Raw genomic sequence first — 22,913 nt, forward strand, 5'->3', positions numbered from 1 at the left:
GAGAGAGAGAGAGAGAGAGAGAGAGAGAGAGTGTGTGTGTGTGTGTGTGTGTGTGTGTTGGAATGTTCTCATCAATAATAATGAGTGGAATTGGAAATACACAATCTTTAAGGTCCTAAAACACCTATATTAGGATGATGGTCATATGGCAAATAATCCCTTACCAGCATAAATGCAAAAAGTACACATACATAAAAGATCAATACATTCTTGAACAATTAAGAGGAATACATACTTGAATGACTAAGAAGAACACCATAAGTGTAACAGAGGCCTTCCTTCGAATATGGCTAAGGCTATAGCCACACTAGAATTCTTCCTATTATAAGTATGTGAATGATTAAGTCGAATGAATATCCAAGCTTGATCATACTAAGACCCTCCTCATTATGGACTCTTTGTAGCTCCTTTGAAGATGAAGTAGCAATTAGGTATTTCGATGGTTAAGTACTTGAACTTACATGAACATAACATGTGAATATATGTTTCCAACCAAGTGACCGGTCAAACCATTGAACTTGTAAGAGTACATCACCTATGTGGTGTGAGATACATGTTTATATGTGGTATATATTTTCTAATTCTTAATATTGAACGTACATAATCACCCCTTTTTCCCACATGCATATGTGAATAGAGAGATTGGGTGAGTTCATGAAGGAGGGCCAAATTTTTTTTAGAGAGACAAACAAAAGCTCAATGCCTAAGCATGCATATTCACATATTCAATGGCCTTTGCATGTACATGATATACTGCGATAGCGTACACATATCCAAATATCACTACATGAGGTTCATATGTCTCTATGTTTTGCTTAAGACAAGGATTCCCTATAGCATGCCAAATAAGGAGAAAGAAAATGAGTTACGAGAGGGTGTTTGAATTAGAGAATAAGCATGGCAAAATAAATTGGTTTAGTGAAACATTTTTATGATGTCTCTTAAAGCAAGGTCACTCGTAGGTAAATTTTACATGCCCAAGTCTATGTGAGCTAGTTTTTAGCTATGTGGATCAATGACTCCGATTGAGTTAACTCAGATTTCACTCTATTACCTCTGGTAGAAGTGTTGCACATGTGGCATCAAATGAGAGGTCGATGCATCCTCACTCTTGGCTCAACACAACATTCTCTCTCTTGCTTGATACTTTCTCACTCGTCAAAATTCTCTCTCCTTGCTTAGAAGTGAAGTCTGCAAGTCTCGATTTGTGCGTGGAGGGTGTAGTTACTTATGCTAGAAGAGCCACATGTGCAATTCGACTTGTGTGAGAGGGTGCACTTAGAGCTGCACCGCATACACGTCAATCGACTTGTGCGAGGGATTTCTCACCTGTCAAGATAATTGGCCACATGTAGGTTTGCAACAATGGCAGGTCCTTGGTCTTGTCCATTGCCAGCGAGCGAATCTGTGTTAGGAGGAGAGAGAAACCACTACATGTGTCAAAGGAGGTGAGAGAAGTGTGGAAATGGGAAGCCAACATATGAAATATGCACATGTGGATTTGCTTGGACGAGTCAACAGAGTACCCTCAGTTTTAGAGGTACTTTATTGACTAAGCTAGGTCCCCTTTTTCTTGGGGTTCAAGTTCATAGCAAGGGACACACGTAAACAAGACCCCACTTTTTAGACTTACATAAGTGAATTGTCTTGCATGTGTTTGAACTCTTACTTTTGCAAGAAATCACATGTGCAACTTTGCACGCTACATAGTGTCTTAGCTACTACACACACACACGTGACAATACTAATGCCTTCACTAGTTTTGTTTAATCTAGAAGTTTCTAAAACTCTCACAAAGCAATGGGGTCTTCTAAAACCCTTAACCCTCCTCTTCTATTGTGGCTACAGTAGACCCTCCCTTTTGTCAATCATCTTTCATCACCTTGACTCATACACATCTGCCTCTTTCTCGCTCGCTCGCTTGCTCTCTCTCTCTCTCTCTATGTTACGTGCTACTGCGAGTGCATCTGCTAGCCTCAGGTGTGCGTCTATGCTCTCCTTGTTTCACCTATCCTCTTGACCTTGTTTCTTATTTTGGTGAGAGAGCCTATACACTCCTTGTTTTGAGAGAGAGAGAGAGAGAGAAAGAGAGAGAGAGAGAGAGAGAGAGAGAGAGAAGGTGAGGGAGAGAGAGAGATTATCTTGTGCTTCTGCCTTGTTCAGGAACAACTTCATTTCTGCTACAAATGACAATTACTTGCATGACGGCCAGCTCACGTAAGCATTGTCAGGGATTCTGTGCAAGTCCATGTCCTCTACAGCGATCATAGATTCTAATATACATCACACTGAATAAATGCGGTTGTGCAATGAGAGCAATGAGATTATCCTTGAATATGATAGAAATTCCGTATTGAAAAGATTATCATAAACTGCATGTGGTACTACAGAGGTTTTTGAGTGAAGTCTTGATCACAATAGGGCATTTTTGTATGCCGTTCGAGATTGATAGTGGTGATAGGGGTTCTTGCAATGCATTTTTATGACAAAAAGTCCATGATAGTTTTTTATGCCAACCATCGATAGTTTGCCAATGTTTGTATCGTAAATTGGTGAACAAAAAGGTGCCTTTTATAGCCGAACAACACCCAAGCGCAAGGGTAAGCGGGGAGGATAAATAACTTGTGGTTCATTTTGTCTTTTGTCCAATGTGGCGGTGGGGGACCAGTGGGAGCCGATTCTGGCGGTGCCTGCATACAAAAATGTTTTACATTGAAATTAAGAACCAATAAAACATTGAATGAAGGCCTAGTGTGTTGGTAACACTATTTCAGTGTGTGAGAGGGGGTTCCTGGGTTCAATTCCTAGACCCAAGGGTTCACCAATTTTGAATTTGGGTTTTATTATTTTGGCTTTTTTAAAAAGATAACTTCAATTTTTTTCCTAAGGGGCGTCGGTGATGTTTACTGGTGCCTCCCGGTCACGCCTCACAAAGGACAAAATGGAGCACAAGTTATTTATCCTGATCCCTACACCTAGAGTCTCAAAATCATGCAGAAGGTAAGAGGCTTTTTCAGACCCAACCAACCCACTAAGCATACTCACATTTGGTTGCAAGCCCCTCGTGCACCCAAGCAAACATTAAACAAGAATTACCAGCAAACTTTAAAGAAGGATAAGTATTGACTCACGAAGGGCTCAAATACAACAGCAGAAAAATGTTCCACTTGCAAGCAAATAATGTGCATATACTAGAGACATATAACCAGGCTCGAACTCACAAATAAGGTAGAATCTATCCCCATTAAATTCTCTGACGAGTAAAATTAGTAGTGTGCTTCCAGCCTTTCCACTCAGTGTCTTAGCCTCTTTTCGAGCATTGGATCGGCAACCCTTTTCTTGGATGCCTTCACTAGGACATTGGTGGGGACTCTGTCAATGTAGTCAATGCATGCATTTTTATTGCTTGACATGACTTTCTCTTGCAAAAGGTGTGATGGTGTGCTTTTCTTTAAGCCTATGCTTGAAGGTTGAAAGATTCAATTCCACTCAATTTTCCTTAAGCAATCAATAGCATCCAGGTAAAGGGGATCATCAACGTGTATTGCAAGACAGGTGATCATGGGAAGGACAACGTCCTGCAATGGCTTAAAAGACAACCTTAGAATGTTGAGAACAATACCGTAATACATATGCTAATTAACATGGGAAGCTAGGGCCTATGGCAACTCCATCAGTGAGAGCATACGAGATGACAGGACAAACTATATGGGGAAGTAAGTATGGTATCTTCAAATGAACCACGCATGCGCTCGAAATGGTTGGCCACCAGCAAACTGCTTTCCCTTGGATCAGGATAAATAACTTGCGCTCCATTTTGTCCTTTGTGAGACGTGATCGGGAGGCGCTGGTAAACATCACTGGCACCCCTTCGAAAAAAAATTGAAGTTATCTTTTAAAAAATAGCAAAATAATAAAAACCCAAATTCAAATTTGGGTAAATAAATTCTGTTCCATTTTGTCCTTTGTGAGGCGTGACCGGGAGGCATCGGTAAACATCATCGGCACCCCTTCAAAAAAAATTTGAAGTTATATTTTAAAAAAGCGAAACAATAAAAACCCAAATTCAAATTTGGTGAACCCTTGGGTCCAGGAATTGAACATAGGACCTTCACGCACACGCTGAAATTGTGTGTGTTACCAATATACCTGGCCTTCATTCAATAATTTGTTGGTTCGTAATTTCAATTTAAAACATTATTGTATGCAGGTGCCCCTAGGATCGGCTCCCACTGATCCCCCACTGCCACGCTGGACAAAAGACAAAATGAACCCCAAGTTATTTATCCGCATTGCAGGTGCAAGCTTCAGCATTACTGTTAAAGTGTACTCAAGGTTTTTAGCTAATATTTTGCAGGATGCTTATAGGCTTGGGTCAATAAGACATTATGCTGCTAAGGACGTCAAATTTGGGGGACGAAATGTGGTCATTGAGCAGAGCTTTGGAGCCCCAAAAGTAACTAAGGATGGTGATATAGTTGCCAAAAGTATGGAATTTAAAGACAAGCTGAAGAATGTTGGAGCAAGTTGCTAATGCTACCAATGATGTCGTTGGTGATGGTAAGCCTAGGGGTTTTCATACAATTTGATTATGTCCCTGAAAGAAGTTACTCTAAGCCTTGATTCATTGGCTTTACCATATGAGATTGAATGTGTTGTCAGGGACAACTTGTGTCGCCATATTAACATGAGCAATATTCACGGAAGGCTATAAATCTGTAGCGGCTAGAATGAATGCAATGGATCTGAGACGGGGTACAAACATGGCAGTTGATACAATTGTCGAGCATCTAAAGACTAAAGCAAAAACGATCAGCACATCTGAGGAAATTGCCCAGGTATATGATGTTGAAAGCATATGCCACCTTCTGATTCTTAAATGTCTAGAGTGGTGTGTTCAAAGTTGATCAGATTGATACTTTAATCTCAACCTTGGGTGGTGCTTATGAAAGTTTCAACAAACAGAAGGTAGTCAAATCTATTATTGTGTAGGTTACTCATTTAGTCATGTAGGGCTAAGTATATAGCTCCTTCCAAGTTTTGGTGTGATTTCCAAGGGTGTGTATCACAGTCGTCAAAATATGGTACCAAAAGGTAGTGAACTCACCCTTTCATACAAGTGCAAGATGCTTCAAGGTCAACTTGTTGGCTAGATTTCTTCTCCTTCTGAAACCCTTTTGTAATTGGTGTCATTTTACAGACTATTGTTTGTGGTATGAGATTGTTCTACTTAATCATTGGCATAAATACTAGGTTGCCACAGATAATTGTAGTTTTAAGAGGTCTTGGTAGGCATGTAGGCACCACAATACATTACATAGCCTCATCAAGATCTCAACTATCATATTCCCTAAAGGTTGTAGGGGACAAATTGGAAAGAATCTATCTAAGAGTTGAACTCATAGTCTATATCAAGGATCGCATCATTTTAATGAAGAGAACTGAAGTACAATACTTGAGCTAAGTGTTCAGATAACTATGAGACTAAGTGCACCGTGAGCCCATTGCCTTGAGAAACAAATTATTTACAACCCACATGACAATAGAGTTTGTGCAATAAGCATTTTATTAATTTTGTTTCAAGTCTGTCTCCTTGCTTTAGTGATCTTTAGTGGTTTGTTCATTCTCACACTATTTGTTTCCATGGTGCACAGGTTTGGGTATGGATAGATAGCAAGCATCCCCTTTCATTGTATATGGAAAAGCGGAAGGCTTGGGCAGGCCCATATGGCTATTTCAAAATATTTTGTACTTTTGTAATTATGAAGAGTCTCTGCTTTCATCTTCAGTCTTTTGGTGAATTGGTTAGGCTGGTAGTATGATGGCGAAGAATCAGGGTTCTATTCCAGGATTCAGTATCAAACCAGAGCATAAAAGCACCCCTATCCCCATCCAGGTGAAGCTTGGGATACATCCTCGGCCCACCTGTTTTGGCAATGAAACCAAGCAATACAATTAAGAGCACCATGGGCTATCGGTTACAGTTAGCCCAGTAACAACATTAATTGCCTAGCATGAAGCTTGGTGCAGATTGGTGCCCGTGTATTGTTGTGTACAATTTCCCTAGAAGTAATCTTGGCCAATGGCTTCTTCCCCATGCAGTCCATCAACTTACTATATTCTGAAGTATTAAATGCATGCTTTCTATTCTTGGATTTTTGCCAGGTGGGTACAATTTCTACCAACGGTGACCATGATATTGGTGAGCTTATAGCAAGAGCAATGGAAAAAGTAGGAAAGGAGGGTGTGATAACTGTGTCAGTGAGTACTCTCTGTAAAATATGTTTTGTCATGTTATCATAGATTATCACCATGATGTAATGAATGGTCGTATTTCATTATGCTGCATTGCAGGAGGGAAAGAAGCTTCAAAATGAGCTAGAGGTTGTTGAGGGGATGAAACTTGATCGGGGTTACATTTTCCCTTATTTTGTAAACAATGCATTAAAAAAACACAGAAATGTGTATGTCACCTATATGCTTCTTAGGTCCCCTTGATTTTCACTCAATTAATTAACTTGGCATTGCTTATTCATATTTTCCATGCATTGCTTATTCATATTTTCCATGCATTGCTTAATCATGTTTTTCTTTAAATGAGCAATTGATCGCAGGATTGGAGAACCCTTCGATTCTTATTCATGAGAAAAAATATATGGGTTGGACTCTATAATCCCTGCCTTAGAACTTGTTATGAGGGTACGCCCTAGCAATTTTTATTTTCCTATTAGATGCCTAATCTTTTATCTTGATGAGACTGTTGTTTAAGTTCAAATAACTCATCAGGACAAAAGGCCTCTCTTAATAGTTGCTGAAGATGTGGAGAGTGAAGCAATTGCAACACTTATTGTCAACAAACTTCATGATGGTTTGAAGGTAACTATATGTGATATTCATGGAGTGTGCTTCCTGCAATGTTTTGGGATGTTGACATCACAGTGATTGGCTACCTTGAGCTGAAGATCTATGCCATTAAAGCACCTGGTTTTGGAGAAAATAGGAAGTCCATCTTGCAAGATCTTGCCATCCTCATTGGTGGCCATGTAGGTTTTGCAGTGTGCTTATCATTACCGCTTTAAAAGCAAACATTGTTGTCAGTTATCTTTATTCACCTTAAAAGCATGAATGGCCTCATGTATACAATATAATACACAGCTAATCAGTGAAGAGCTTGGTCTCAAGCTTGAGAATGTAACTATGGACATGCTAGGCAATGCGAAAAGAGTCAATGTATCCAAGGATGATACAATAATTCTAGATGGAGGAGCAGACAAGAAGTCAATTCAAGAGAGATGTGAACAGGTGCTTAGCGTTTCTTGGTAACGATCTAGTTGAATACTTGCTTTCCAATTTCTTTCAACTAATGATAGTACTGGAGTCCTTTTTTTTCACAGATCAAGGAAGCAATCACTATAGCTACATTTGACTATGATAAGGAGAAGGCACAAGAACAACTTGCAAAACTGTTCGGGGGTGTAGCTGTTCTGAAGGACGATGAGTCAAAGTCCAACATCATATTGGGGAATATGGGAATTTCCTAGAAGTTTGGGACACGTGGTCAAATCTTTAGATTTGTCATAACTTGAACACTATAACTCCAAATCGAGCGCCCTATAGCTCAATAGATTCCATTTTTCAAGCGCTTTCCAGTGATAGGTCACATCATATGGTTTTAAGAAACTTATGGGCATGTTATCTAGGTGCCACCTTTTTAGAATTCAAAAAATACGAATTGGGAGATTCCCAACCTCACTAATATTGTGTCTCAGATGTGAATTCTACACTCCCAGTGCTTATTTGAAGTCTTCATGGTGCCATTATATGTCAAATTAGTGACTCTGTTCTTTTGATTAGATTGGCGGTGCTAGTGAGACTGAAGTTGGGGAAAAAAAAAATCGCGTAACTGATGCCTTGAATGCCACAACATCTATGGTGGATGAAGGCATTGTGCCAGGTACATATTTGATGAAATTCTGGATGTGTAGATGGTAGCAATTTTTGGTTTCTTTCACATCATGTTTATTTTACTGCCAATGTACACCATGTCAAAAGAGGGTAGGAGAAGCACCAGGCAATGGTCTTGATAATGAGCAAGGCCACCTTGAACCCAACAAAGGAAAGGAGAAAGAGATCACACACTAGGAAGGACTCGCAGGAATATCAATCAAGTGATGAAGGATGCGGCTAAGGCTCATAACGTTGCTAACAAGGAAAAGAACCCATCTAAGAACTTGACACATAGACTACTGGTTGATAAAAACTGCTTTGCAATCCTCAATGAGGAGGCCGAAGGGGAAGAGGGGGAGATCTTCATACACAAACAAGTGCATCATGCAAAGGCTGACACTGATGACTTGGAATATAAGAGGCATGAGCAACGAGGCCAAGAAGCATGGATGCTACTCTGTGATCAGGAAAGAGAAGCCGGATGTTATGATTTTACAGGAAGTTAAGCATAGTGTAGATGATGCATCAGGTAGTCAAGTTAACAGATTAAAGGTGTTTGGAGATATAGTGCATATAGGGTAAGTGGACTAGTCTGCTTTTGATAAATGATATGCTTAATCCGATGCAATGTTGGAGTAGGAGAGACAGTAACATGATAGGAATATCAATTGAAAAATGTGGTGGAAAGTTCACGACAATTTTGGTGTATGGCTTAAATTCTTCATCGATAGGGTTGGCTTGGGGAAGCCGGGAGAACATGAATAAGCTTTAGAAGAAAATAATGTTCAATTGGGTGATTGGAACATGACCCTTTTGAAACGAGACTCCTCACATGGGGGAGGATGGATGATTGCCCAAGAAAGAGAGTGAGCATGACTTGCCAAGTCTTCCCATGAGCTATGTGACATTGCTATTACCTTTGGTGATAGAATCTTAATAATGGTCTACGATGGGTGATGCCTGACATTTGGTTGATGATTATCTTAGAGGTAGTTATTATGGACCATATTCCAATTTATTGTACGTTGAGAATGGTGGTAGGTAGATTTGGCAAGTCTCCCCTGCCAAAAAAATAAAATTTGTATGCTGAGAATGGGGGTAGGTAGAAAAAGGATTTAGGGAATGTATCATCATAGGTCTTGGTGCCTCTCTTGATGAATGTGTAGTGCATTATCTCGTGAAGGAGTGGAGTATTTCCTTAACAAGTTGTTGAAGTTAAGTAATAAGAGATAGTTATGATGATTGATGAGGGAACATTCTCAATGATGATAATAGCCAAGCCTTGACACTTGTCAGCAATTGTTGGCATGGAGTCAACTAGAACTTCGAATTTCAAGAGGAAGTTGGATGAGCATCGGGTGTAGTGAGATTGAAAAAAGTAGCCTTGCTTAACCATCCTTTAGTCAAAAAATTGGGATTTATTGGGAGCAAGATGAGAAAGGATAAGTCATGAGCTATAAATGGAGTCCCAATGGAAATATTCTAGTAATTTTGGGATGCATGCTTGCTTGACTCATACGATCCTCAATATTGTAACCATGTGCCAAAGGCTTGATCGGATGGAGCAAGAGTTCTAAAATTAGATCGACACATGGAGAAACCCAAAATTCAAGATACATTGGTAGTCATAAAAGTCATATATGCTAACTTGCTAGCCATGGTATTATACCTTAGTCATTGTATGTGGGTTAGAATCGAAAAGGACTTTGCATCCTTGCTATGGAATCAACCCACTAGCAAACGAGGATGGAGGACCATAGTTTGGCCTTTGATAACTGCAAGTGGGTTTGGGCATCCCTAAGCTCTCAATGAAGATGCTAGCATTAATCTTTAATATATTGAAGAGAATGGAGGCAACTTAGTTGTCGACCATGGTGTTGAAAGGTTGGTTGTCTGAGGCTAACATCAAAGGGATTGATGCATAAGTTATGCGCAATGACCCGATATCAAAGAACCTCAAGTTGTAGTAGTTGAAGCATGGCATGGGGTGTTGAAAGTACATGGGCTAGATTGGAGGACTGAAGAGGAGACTCTTTGCTCATGTAAAGTACATGGAGTTGTAAATTTGCTTATGACCCTCCATTTAGGCCTAATGAGAAAGCTTGAGTTGGTAAAAAAGCTAACATGCAACGAAATCCTTCGATGGAAGGATATTCGAGATCAAGGCAACATGGAATTAATGAATGTAGATAGGGCTAACAATCAATTCCACTTGATTGATGGAGAGGTAGATTATATGTAGTAGACATTAGGCCAAATAAGGCTTGACTTGCCTGTTGCTGAACTAATGAACGTGGCCAACCCAAGTAGGTTTCTACTAGTGGCCAATGGGAAACTATTGTGGAGATACTGAAAAATGAAGGAACTGGCCAAGAAGAATATGGCCTACATATGCCATACTATTGCATATTGGAAGAAATACAATCCAACGATCATGGGATATAAATAAGAAAAATCAAAGGTGTGTGGAAAGCCACATCCCCCAATAAATTATATTTCCTTTTGTGGAGGGTGATGATGAATGAATTACCAATAAGGGAAAATATTGAGTAAGTTGAAGATTGCAACTATCTTTTTTGTAAAAAGGGAGGATAAAACAAACTGACAACATTTTTGGAAATTCAAAGAAATCAAGAAGAATATTAAAATGTGGCTAAATTGAGTTGGCTTCATTGGGAATTTTGATCGTAAAGTGATACATTTTGGGGAATAGGGGTGTTAAAAATGAAGTCACAATCAAGTTATGGAATGTAGTGAGGGCAGCTAAGGTGGAAATTGAGGAATGAGAGGAATTTTGAAAGGGTAAAATCCATGCTAGTCATGATAGATGGGTGAACCCAACTCAGAGATGAAGTATTAATGGCTTTGAACGGTTTTAGTAGGGACAATGCTTGTAGAGTAATCTATAGACCTTTAAGCAAGGCATAAGGTTGAGCCTTGAATTTGCCCTAAGCTGGTAATTGGATATTTCATTTTGTATGTATTATAGTTTGACATTAGTAAAGAAAAGAGTGATGTTAAAGCCAATGTGAAGGGGCCTATATTGTGGTGCCCTAATCTAGCAATTCAAAATCTCTCAAGACAGCTCGAATTTTAGACACTCTTTAGAAAAGAAGGTGATGTAATAACATGAGTCCTACCAAGACAAATAGTAGAAGCTAGGTTTAGATGCATAGCGAAGGCAAATGGATGAACAAATTGATTGTGCATAGATATCAATATCAAAATGGGGGGTGCAAAATTTTCTTCATTTGATTATATAATTGTATATTGTATAGTTTTTGTATCTTGTTGAACCTAGTAGAGGTTTATGTGAAAAATTGTGAGGTGTTTTTAAGTGAGTAATAGTTCCAATGTTGGGAAATAAGCAATCGAACACAAAGAAAAAAACCCTATGGCATTGCATTAACAAATTCTTAAATATTGCTAAAGTATGCTAGATAAATCTCAAAGGATTGACCTAATTATTATAGACATTCCAAAATAGTCTATAAGCCCCTAACAATATTCCAATATTGCTAGAATATAATGTTCATTTTGCCCTTGAGCCTTGATAAAGCTTAATTTAGGTGATTTTAACATCAAATCGACCCTAGAGTTGGCACTTCTTTCTACACCATTATTTCTTACATCTCTAAAGTATAGATGTTGAATATAGTACCTACTTAGTATTGCCATAAAGGCAAGATATATACATTGTTAAGCTAAAGTCATAAAAAAAGATTGAGCTAAGTATTTGTGTGGTGGAATTGGATTAGATCAAAACAAAAGTTAATATGATTGAATGTTTTCTTGCCCTTAACTTAAGCTTTCTTTGGGGGAAATTTCAACTTTTCAAGGAAAATAATGTTGATTCCAAGAGCTAGTTTGCATAAGACAGTAGTATGATAAGTAGGGAGAGCTTGGGTTAACAGGGTATAAACCCTAACCCAAGGATAAAAGGTTAAACAAGCAACGAAACCCTTGGGGATCTTGCCAAGTTGCAATCGATCCCGGATCGAATGATGCTGGATGCATTCGGAGAGATGGATTCACATCTTAGCAATTGGCCAAACAAATGACCACTGGATTGATTGTGTTTGTACAGTTAGGAGCACTATTTGTACTTCTTTGCTCAATGAACTAAAGTTGGAAAAATAATTAATGCTTCAGGTTGAAGGCCTGGAGGGAGAGGCAGCATCAGTTACCCCCGACTGTAATTGAACGAATAATTAATAGGCTGCTTAATATGTGATAATACCCACTTTGAACACCCTCCTTCAAAACAAAGGTGAACAATAAAAGAGCAATATGACACAATATGCACCATGGATACTCCAACAATGTGCATTCCGTTGGATGTCTCTCAATCAAGAAGCACCTTGAAGAATATATCTAAATTCTATAATCCTTCTTTGAAAGCAAAATAATCAAGCTAGTCATCTTACACCTCTTGTAGCCATACAAACTTCATGGATACCTCACCATGACACCAAGATTCCTCCATCATAGCATATGCATGCCATTTGGATCCCCTTATATGAGACCACATGAACACATTGTGTCACATTTTCTAACAATGAACTTGATGTTGAACACACCAATGTTTCAAGATTTGGGTCGCTTAAGCATGTGAACTCAATGACATACATAAAATCCACCAACAATGAAAGAGCATTAGTGTGCACTCTCTTTACCCTTGGAGTTGCTCCTTTTGGCTAGGAGCATGTGAGGGCATGCAGCATCACTAGCGCTAAGAAGAAGTGTCTACTCGAGCCACTGGTAGGCCGTAAGGGAACCAAGATTTGAAATCGCCATGTAGAACGCGTGTGCTCCAATGGCTTCCCACCGGCCGGTTCACCCTCTCCTTTTGCCCCTTTGGTAGACTTCCGTAGGCAGTCACGTGCTAAGCCTCTCTCTCTCGTCCTTGACCATGGACTTTCTCTCTCTCTTTCTCTCGTGGCCCCATAGAGGAAGCTTGCTGGTGACAATAAGGAAGGTGATGAGGATGGGGATATTAACACTACTTGTACCTGGTGCGGATATCTATTTCTATTATAGTATATAAACGTAGCCAGATGTGGTTGCGGAGCAGTGATGGAGCTACTCGAGAAGAAGAGAAAGCAGGTCTCATTTGCCTCGGATGTGGTAAATCCTCAAGGCGACAGTCGTGAGCATAATACGGCCATGATCAATGTCAATGTTCTATGATAGCCATGCCATGGGCCGCGGCCCGCGGGCGTTGAGGGTCTTCACTCTTGACTTTGGAAATGATAAGTGTGAGTACAGTACGGGTCTGGATGAAGCTCCTCCGGTCGGTGGCGGCCACGGCCGATGTCAATCTCTGCGATGAACGGCTATCTATGTGCCTTTTATGCCCGGCGGCCCTATCTTTTAGGGAAGCCTTTGAAATGCAATATTCACTCCCAAATCTTGCGAGCTAATCCATTTAGGATCTGCATCATCTGTAACTCATATCCAACAGAGACGGTAGGGCTTTGACACCCGGTTTGTAAAACTTAACCATCCTCACTTACCAAGGTTGCTATACTAGTAGCGTTTCGTGCCCGTGGAATATTAGGCTGCTTCTGAAGCGGCAAGCGAAGTTGTAGGGGCCATGCCGTATCAACAATCAATTTCTCCTTTTTCTTTCTCATTTTTCTCTTATTTTTAATATTTTTCTCCTCTCCTCTCTCTCTCTCTCTCTCTCCCCCATTGCCTAATTCTCTATGTCTAATTCCCTCTCTCCTTTTTTTTTCTCTGTCCCCTTCCCCCACTTTTCTTCTCTCTCTCTCTCTCTCTCTTTCCCTCCCTTTTCTTCTCCCCCTCCCTCCTCTCTTTTCCTTCTCTCTTTCTCCTCTTTTTTTCTTTTCTTATTCTCTCTCTCTCTCTCTCTCTCTATTCTCTTTAATTTTTTTCTTTTCTCTTTTGCTTTCTTTTAAATTTTATATCTCCTCTCAAACTCTCTCTCTCTCTCTTTATATTTTCTCTTCTTCTTCTTCATTCTCTCTCTCTCTCTCTATTTTTTCTTCTTTCTTCAAAATTTTATATTTTCTCTCTCTCTCTCTCTCTTCTTCTTCTTCTTTCTCTTCTTTCCCCCCCTCAATTTCTCTTAAAGTTTGTAAATTTTATCTTTTCTTTATCTATAATTCTCTTTTTATGTTCATACTCTCTTTCTTCTTCTTCTCTCTCTCTCCGTTCTTTTTACTTCTCTTTCTTCTATTTTTTTTTCTCTTTTTTTTCTTTCTCTCTTTCTTTTTCTTCTCTCTCTCTCCGGTCTTTTTACTTCTCTTTCTCCTAATTTTTTTCTCTCTCTCTCTCTCCTTGCTTTTCTTCTCTCTCCCTCCCTCCCCTCCTCTCTTCTCCTTCTCTCTCTCTTTTCTTTTTTTCTTTTTCTTCTACTCTTTCTCTTCATTCTCTCTTAATTTTTTCTTTTTTCTCTTTATAATTCTCTCATTGCATTCAAATTCTTCATTTTTCTTTTTCTTTTCTCTCTCCTTTTCTTCACTCTGTCTCTTTGTCTCTCTCTTTTCCCTCTCTCCTCTCTTTTTCTTTTTTCTTTTCCTCTCTCTCTCAACTTTTGTATTTTCTCTCTATAATTCTCTTTCTATCTGTCTCCCATCTTTCTCTTCTTTATTCTTTTCTCTCTTTGTATATTTCTCTAAGTTTTTTACACACACTCTCTCTTATTTTTCTTTTCCTCTTTCTTTCTCTTTCAAGTTTTTTTCTCTCGCTTTCTTTTCTCTTTTTATATTTTTTCTTCTCTCTTTTCTCTCTTCCCTTATTTTCTTTCTCTTTCAAATTATATATTTCCTCTTTGTCTCTCTCTCTCAATAAAAAACTATATGAAAAAAAGTTTAATTTAAAAAATATTATTTTTTTCTCTTTTTCTCCGTCTCTCTTCTACTTATTGTTTTTTTTTCTCGCTCTCACTCTCATTTTATCTTTCATTCTCTCTCTTTGTGTTTATATTATCACTTCTTATTCTATGTTCCTCTTAAAGTGCACAAAAAACTATGTCAAAAAAACCTTGAATTAAAAAAATAAAAAAGTTTAATGAGAGAGAGAGAGAGAGAGAGAGAGAGAGAGAGAGAGAGAGGGAGGGGAAAGAGAAAGGGAGCGATTATACGTGAGAGAAAGGGGAGCGGGTTTTAATTTAGAGAGAGAGAGAGAGAGAGAGAGAGAGAGAGAGAGAGAGGCTTTTAATTAAAAAGGGGAAGAAAAAGAGAAAATGAAAGATTACACATGAGAGAGAGGGGAGGAGGTTTTAATTTAAAAAAAGAGGTTTGAAAAAAGGGATAGATTCGGGAGGCCCTCGAGAGGTTCGGGGCTTCCCAACATACAGAGAGAGAGAGAGAGAGAGAGAGAGAGTTGAGTAGAGTAGAGTAGTTTTTTATCGTCCACGGAAGGCCAAATTATGACTCATGGGACCTTTCCAAATATAAAATGATTCTCCTCCCCATGGTAGGAAAGGGTAGCTATGGTAAAAGAACGATCTATGCAGTGTGGTTCTCCCGAAAGCATAACATGTGGGTGATGAGAGCCCGTAACTTCGGTATAGGAGTAGTAGTCAGAAATTGGTGAAGTGGCCCCTGTAACGGGATATCAAAGTCAACCCATATGTGTGCATATATTGGGCATGTCATAATCATGTGCTCCTCTAATTCTACACTCTATAGTCCATACAGCTTGCATAACCTTGTCTCTCTTGCATGTCCACTCCATGCATGTGTCTTTATCAATTAAGTGTGTGATCGAGTTCAAAGTCGTGCAATACTCCATCTAAATACCACTGAGAGCGGGTTGGGTATGTATGGTTGTGTGTGTGCCTCTGCCTGCATGTAGGATTTCTAACATAAAGGATAGATATGCATACTGTAATAAGCAAGTTTGCCATTTGCTCCCTTACTTTGATGTTTTGCTTGATACACTCGTAAGAGGTCTGATTGAAATATGTCCATGCATATATCTTCGAATGCCATATCTAGATATCTATCCACTCTCCACTCTTTAAACCACTTTTGCATATCCAGTACCCATCATGTTGAAAGCACTTTACTTTCCACGTTTTTGTAGGCGTGTGCTAGCATCCCATGCCCGTTTGGGAAGCCTATTGTCATCCATTTGATGTACTCGGGTGGCATATCTCAGTACTTGGATCATAGCATGTACCTCAATTGGTCGATGGCCACTTTCCAAAAGCGTAAGTACATATGGTGTGGTGCTTTTGATACCCTAATGTCTACGAATAAAAGCTTTTTCACTACAAGATACAGGCCTTATATCGACGTTTAAAGAAACAAAAATGCTCATAAAGAAAATTGTCCGATCGTCGTAAAAAACATTGTTATTGGCGACGCCATAGAACAGTCGGTATCAGCGTCGTTATCAGCGACGCTGATAACGATGCTAAATGCGACACTGATACCGACGCAAATAGCGATGCTTTGTGACACTGATAGCGACGTGTGCAGTAAATTTGCGACGCTTATAGCGATAGTAATAGGGAAAAAAATTTGTGGCAAATATAGTACTATGTGTTTTATTTGGGCCATACAAAATAATTTTAGTAATGCGTACAATGCTCGTGTAAATAAAAGCAAAGTATAATTGAATTATAACATTGATACATGAAATAAATACATGATCGCGTAATGAAAGCGACCGGTACAATCATGGCAAGATACTACTACATAGAAAATATCTACACAAATCACGTGACCAAAAAAGAAGAGTACGTGAGCTCCAGGGATCTAAGGGCGAGCTATAGATCCTCGCCATCCGAAACCTTGTCTCGCCGCGAAGGAACATCGAACGGACTCTGCAAAAAGGAAACAATTACACATCAGTCCACCATACAATAATGCATTTTAATTAAACTTAGCAACTACGGACAAGAAAGATGAGTGACTTACAGGGCCGTCGTGTCCATACAATCTGTCAATCAATGCAGTGAGACCGTACCTCTTTGCATATTGAGTCTCTAGGCCGGTGGGATCACAGTTTGTAATGGAGTGCTGCAAAGAAAACAAAATACAACTGTTAGAAACACGATTGTCAATACCAGGGATATTGCAAAAAAATAAGCAAGCAGAACAAAAGAAAAACTCACAAGTCCTCCAAATATGTCCTATGGCCGGTACTCCCAAGATGATGGACCACTCCGGCCTCTAGTCGTGCCCTCACCGCCTCGCACTGTTGTCTCCAACGTCTTGGAGAATCTATAGCCTCCTCCTTGAGTCGACGCCAGTCATTCGCGTCTAGCCACTCGGGCTTTGAAGCCCCACTCTTAAGTGCCTTGCGTGCGTCCAATCATCTGTGACATGTACACACGCATGCACTCCATCATCCGGCCCATGGAAAACCTACCTACTGCGGCTGGTATCAGAAACTCCTCATGGAAGAATGCTACTATGTAGTCCTTGCTCCCCTCCGGTACTCATAGGGTGCCACCTGTGGACGACTGAGCAAAAGTTGGAGTGACTGGAGTAGATGTCCCCACAGGTGTGACAAATCCTACGAGTGACGCAACTCTAGCAAAACGATGAGACGGAGACATCGCTCTCCCTTTCGCTCTCTCTTTTGTTTGTTTGTGTAAAATGACGCGCTCGGGTTTTGGCCCATTTTTTTTTCACCTGAGTACTGTCGCTATTTGCATTGCATTTGTGATACAAATAACAACGCCGCTAATTTACGTTGAAAACCGTCATCGCTATGCGTCTGTATCCTTGTGGTGTTTGTAGCTTTTCAATGCGGTTCCATGTAGATGAGGAGATGCTCCCCCCGTCCCCCAACACTTCCACTCCATATAATATCGTCTGTAGAACATATGCATAAAAAATTATACATGTATTTTTCAACATTTAGTATTTGTATGGCTGCAGTTATTTTCAAAGTGATAAAACTTGTTTTTTCTGCTGCTAATCGTCGCTCCACACATGAATGCTATATGTGGTCTACAAGTATCTCAATCCCCAAGAATTTGAAAGTAGATACTACTTCTATAGACTATCCCGCATAATGTACTTTTGGTGGGTCTTTGATTGCTTGGTGCACACATCCATTAGCTTTGTTTTTTATATATTCACTGTCAAATCACTATCTTGACAAAACCATTCAAGAATCCCCATGAACTATTGCATATGTTCCCTAGTATATATAAAGAAAACCACATCATTTGCATAAAGCCAGAGCAAGATGGCAAACATACCAATATGTAGGCTTTTGGTTTCCTCTTCATTCATAGCCGTGAGAAGTATTTGAGAGTAATATGGGAGTCAAACAAGGTTGCCTACTCTCCCCTACATTATTTGGTTTATGCATTGATAAGCTAGAGGAAATAAGAGAGAGAGAGAGAGAGAGAGAGAGAGAGAGAGAGAGAGAGAGAGAGAGAGAGAGAGAGAGAGAGAGAGAGAGAAGCTAGGCTCTACACATGAGAGAGAGAGGGGGAGGGAAAAGAGAAAGGGAGAGATTATACGTGAGAGAGAGGGGAGGGGGTTTTAATTTAGAGAGAGAGAGAGAGAGAGAGAGAGAGAGGAGGTGATTTTAATTAAAAAGGTGAGGGGAAAGAGATAATGAAAGATTACAGGTGAGAGAGAGGGGAGGAGGTTTTAATTTTAAAAAATAGGTTTGGAAAAGGGGGTAGTTTCGGAAAGCCCTTTGGAGGTTCGGGGCTTCCCAAACCTACAACCAAAATAATATAGTAGTAAGATGAGCATGGGTTTGCCTTTAAGAAACATAAACCTTGTATTACTCTAATTTTTATTCTCTGGAACAATTTAGCACCAACTTCTTCGATGTTTGCGAACATTGATATGGCATTTTTCCTCAGGTAGCTAAATCCAACAATAAATTGGATTGCTATAACCTACATCATTCAATATGCCTTGACAAACAATGATTTGTGCATAGCATAATTCTATATGTGAAACACCATTGGAAAGCTAAGTTTAGCTATAGCTTGGAGCAAAGCCTTCAACTTCCTTGAATGAGACTTGTAGAGAAAGTTTAACACTCAATATATCATTTACATGAGAGCATATAAATAGTATAGTTCTATGGATGAACAATTTTCAACCAAAATGAGATATTAGATAAATTTAATATTGGTACCTAAGATACACATTGACATTGATTTCAATATCTAAAAATGTTGAGAAATCTCAATATGATTTAAAGTATTTTGATACATGGAGCATGGTCATTCTACCTACTTGTGATATAGTTTGTCAAGCTTTGCTTGCATATTGACGTTCTTCTTCTTCTCAAGTTTAGGAAAAGATTTCAATACCCTTGCATGTGCCTTAGTCTGCGTTTGTGACTTTGAAAGAGTTTGCTCTACAAATGACTTTGTGTGAACTAGTGAGTTTCCAAAACCATCTTCAATAAGTTGCAATTCTGAACATGGATGTGATCCCATGTTAATTTTAAAGGCCTTTAGTTGCCACAAGGAAGCTACCATTTGAAGCCCCAACTTTTGTGCATGATAGAGAGGATCGATATTTGCCCCTGCTCAAGGAAAAATGTTTCGTGATGAAGAGTCTAAAAATTTTCAAAAGCATAATTTGAAAGTGACTGACTAACCACAAATATCCTTCACTTCAATAAGCACATGCTCCAATTGAATTTTCACACCATCAACATCTTGCATATTCTTTAATGAGAGGCCTTGCAAAATAGACACAGATTACGTTCTGCAGTGTTTTGTATACATGTTATAATTCATATTCAAAGTGTATATAAAAGTACTTTGGAAAAAAGGTAAAAAAGCAACCAACCTATTGTGACAGTCTCATTGGAAATTGTTTTCATTGAATAGTTTATTGTATTGGTGCTTTGTCTCATCAATATGTTTAAGATCACATGACCTGCAAAGTCATTTTAGGCTAAAAGTTACAAAGAAACTTGACATTAATTTAAGGAATGCGTACATGACACATCTCTATAATCATCATTGTGTAAGCTCGTAGATTTGGCAACCAGCATGGATGTGTGTAGACCATTTGCAATCATAGTCTTCAATTGATGCTTGCATATGTTTCCCTTCACCACCCAATCACATAAGTAATAAGCCCTCCACAATTTGCATTTTGAATAGTATACCAATACTCATTTTGGCTTTGGTTTTTGACTCTTGAAATCTTCTTTTCCTCGTCAAAAATTAAATATGGTCATGTGGAATCGCTTTTGCATGCTCCAATGAACTTAGGACAATCTCAAGAACATTAAAGTTCTTATTGGGACGTGTCTCCTTTAACATGTCATGGTACTAGTGATAATAGTGGCAAGGACCTAGCAATTTCTAGATCAACCAATCTAGCTAATGACCATGGATTATCTTCTTTTCAATCAAGAATTGGGACATGATTCTCTACTCCCAATTTGTCTCTTGATTCTCATGAGGCAATGTCCTTGTTGCATGTACCCACATGCCTAAACAATTTCTTAACATTAGTGTTAATAATCTTAATTTCAAGAATAAAAACAGTGTAACGTATAGTAGCTTTTACTCTATAAAGGAAGTTTGTGTTTGATATGTATTTGGAAACTTTTGCACTAGATCTTTTGCCTCTTCTTTTTTGCTTGGTACTGCATTGCATGTGTGTATATTCATGATATGCCCAAGCACTCTAAACATTATTACACACGTAATAGGATTATTGACATTTTAATTAAATTCTTGAGCCAACACCTTCATACGTGCCATAGACATAAATATATAGGTATACCAAATACTTCCCTACAATGACATGTTGAGGTATTTAATCCATAGAATTAGAACATTTTTGTATGACCTATGAGAAAATTACATACTTTAAAGCATGAGTCTCAACTTGGGTATCATCTATTGTAAATGCATTTGCTTCCCATGATGTGATCCAAATGCGATTCCTTAAGGTAGTCAACCAAAGTTTGGTGACCTCTACTGTTGAGGAGGACATTACTATCTACATAATTGGAACACCATTGCGATGTGCACCAAATACTAACATGATGTAAAGAGAGAACTACATACAATATATGACAAAAACGAATAGAACATCAAGATCTCATAATAAAAGTATTAGCACAAATATGCGAATGTAATTTATATAAATAAGAAAAACTTACCTTATACTTATCCTACCAAGAGTTGCATCCATTGCTAACAAACTATTGTTCCCATGTCTATTAAGCACCTCCAATTGCCACTAAGTTTGGATACCTAGAATAAATGGTTGATCTTTTACCTCATTGTATTTTTGACAAATAAATGCTTGGCTTTTATTTGAAAGCACCCAATAATGGACACTACAAGCATAATCTTGATGGTTTTGCAAATTCAAAGCTTCATGTTTGCTTGCAACATTCAAAATATTCCATAGTGTAAGAAATGAATGTCTTACAACATGCACTTTTCCATCATTTGTACCCATTTGAAATATATGTATATGTTGTTGTAAGACCTGTTGTGGGGTGAAACCCTTATATAATAGGTTATAAATCCAATATCTCATCTCTTCTAATAGCATGGTGTGTATAATATCTTTACAGAACTTTCCCTTGGTGTAGTGTGGCCCATGACATACACTGCCTCAAGAATCGACATGGTAATATTGGACATAGCTTAGAGAGCTGTAGCAGGACAAAAATATAGTTGTTTTGTCATAAAGTTGCATCGGCATCCAACACAATGTGTTTTGGAAGAGACCCTTCTCCTTTTGAAAGTTGTGAAATTCATGCTTTCACGAGTATCTTTAGGGCCAAAGGTGCACTAATCTATAGAAAGATGGATTAAATATTAACTTAGTCATACTAATATCAATTGTATGAGAGTTAGGAAAAGCTCAAGAAAAAGAAGACTCACACCACTAATTGTAGATAGCTATCTTTAGTAGGATGGGTTAGGAAACCATGCAACCTTTTTTTAGTCCATTCCACACAAAAATCTGTGGGTGCTTTTGGTCTTCTATTTTCACCATGGATGAAATCATTGACACGATCCTATGGAATGTAGGCAAGTTCCAAAGCATTGAACTTTGAAAGGGGATCTTATCATTTTTCTTTGTCAAATACATTCTCCATATCAAGCTACAATAACACACTCTCTTGACTTGAAACATTGGTCACATTGAATGCACTGTCCAAAATAGATCTTCATTAGATGAACCCTTACTAGTGCTTCTTAATGTGCCTTTATAGAATAGATGTCATCCTTGTTGCAAGAGCTTTAGTGAAGTTCCGATAAATGGATCCCATGAGTGAGATTGGCCTCCAATGTCCCACTTCTGTGCATTGGCTTTGCTTTGGAAGTAATGTAATTACATTTCTCTTCCAAAGTGGTGGCATAATCTTAGTTATCCAATAGTGGTTTATCATTGTGAGTACTTGCGCCTTTATGCTCAACTAACAATGCTTAACAAATTTAGCAATCAATCCATCAAATCTCAATGATCTTTTGACATCGAGCCCCTTAAGAGGTTTAGAGATCTCTTCTCCATTGAATGCATTTAGCAAATTAGTATTCCCCTCTTTAATGATGAATTTTTTTAAAGAGACTCTACTACTTGCTACTCATGTATACCATCAAATCTATGTGACCCTTCAAAGTAATTTCTACACAAGCAAAGAACCTTCTGTTGCTTAATGATCTAGTGCCCATCCTAACTTTTTAGAGTAACCAAACTCCTTGAGCCTTTTCCTTTCAACACACTTAATGAATTCTAGAGAAATATAGTTTGGATCTAAATATCATTCTTTTGGTCAAGAGCAAGCTAATTTTCTTAAGTTCCCTAAAAATGGATACTTGCTTAGCTTCCATAGCATACTAAAGTACATGTTCTTCCCCTCCACTTAGCCTTTTACGCCTGGTGATACTAATAGATAGCTTCAAGACTTCTTCGACCCAATTGAGATCCTTTCTTTCTCTCTCATATAACCATATGCCTTAAATCCTTATGTATTGCTAACCATTGAGTAGAAATCTTTCCCAATGATCATCAACTCTG

The 22,913-nt window shown here is 38.7% G+C and overlaps 1 pseudogene; it reads left to right on the plus strand.

The window, feature by feature from the left end:
- Positions 1-1,942: 1,942 nt before the first annotated feature.
- LOC148021615 (chaperonin CPN60-2, mitochondrial-like) overlaps positions 1,943-22,913 on the plus strand; it is a 43,668-nt pseudogene continuing 22,697 nt past the window's right edge.

This window comes from Lygodium microphyllum, chromosome 17, assembly GCF_053477565.2.
Source record: "Lygodium microphyllum isolate KBCC chromosome 17, Lygodium_microphyllum_v1.1.10, whole genome shotgun sequence".
In the NCBI taxonomy this organism is placed as follows: Eukaryota; Viridiplantae; Streptophyta; class Polypodiopsida; order Schizaeales; family Lygodiaceae; genus Lygodium; species Lygodium microphyllum.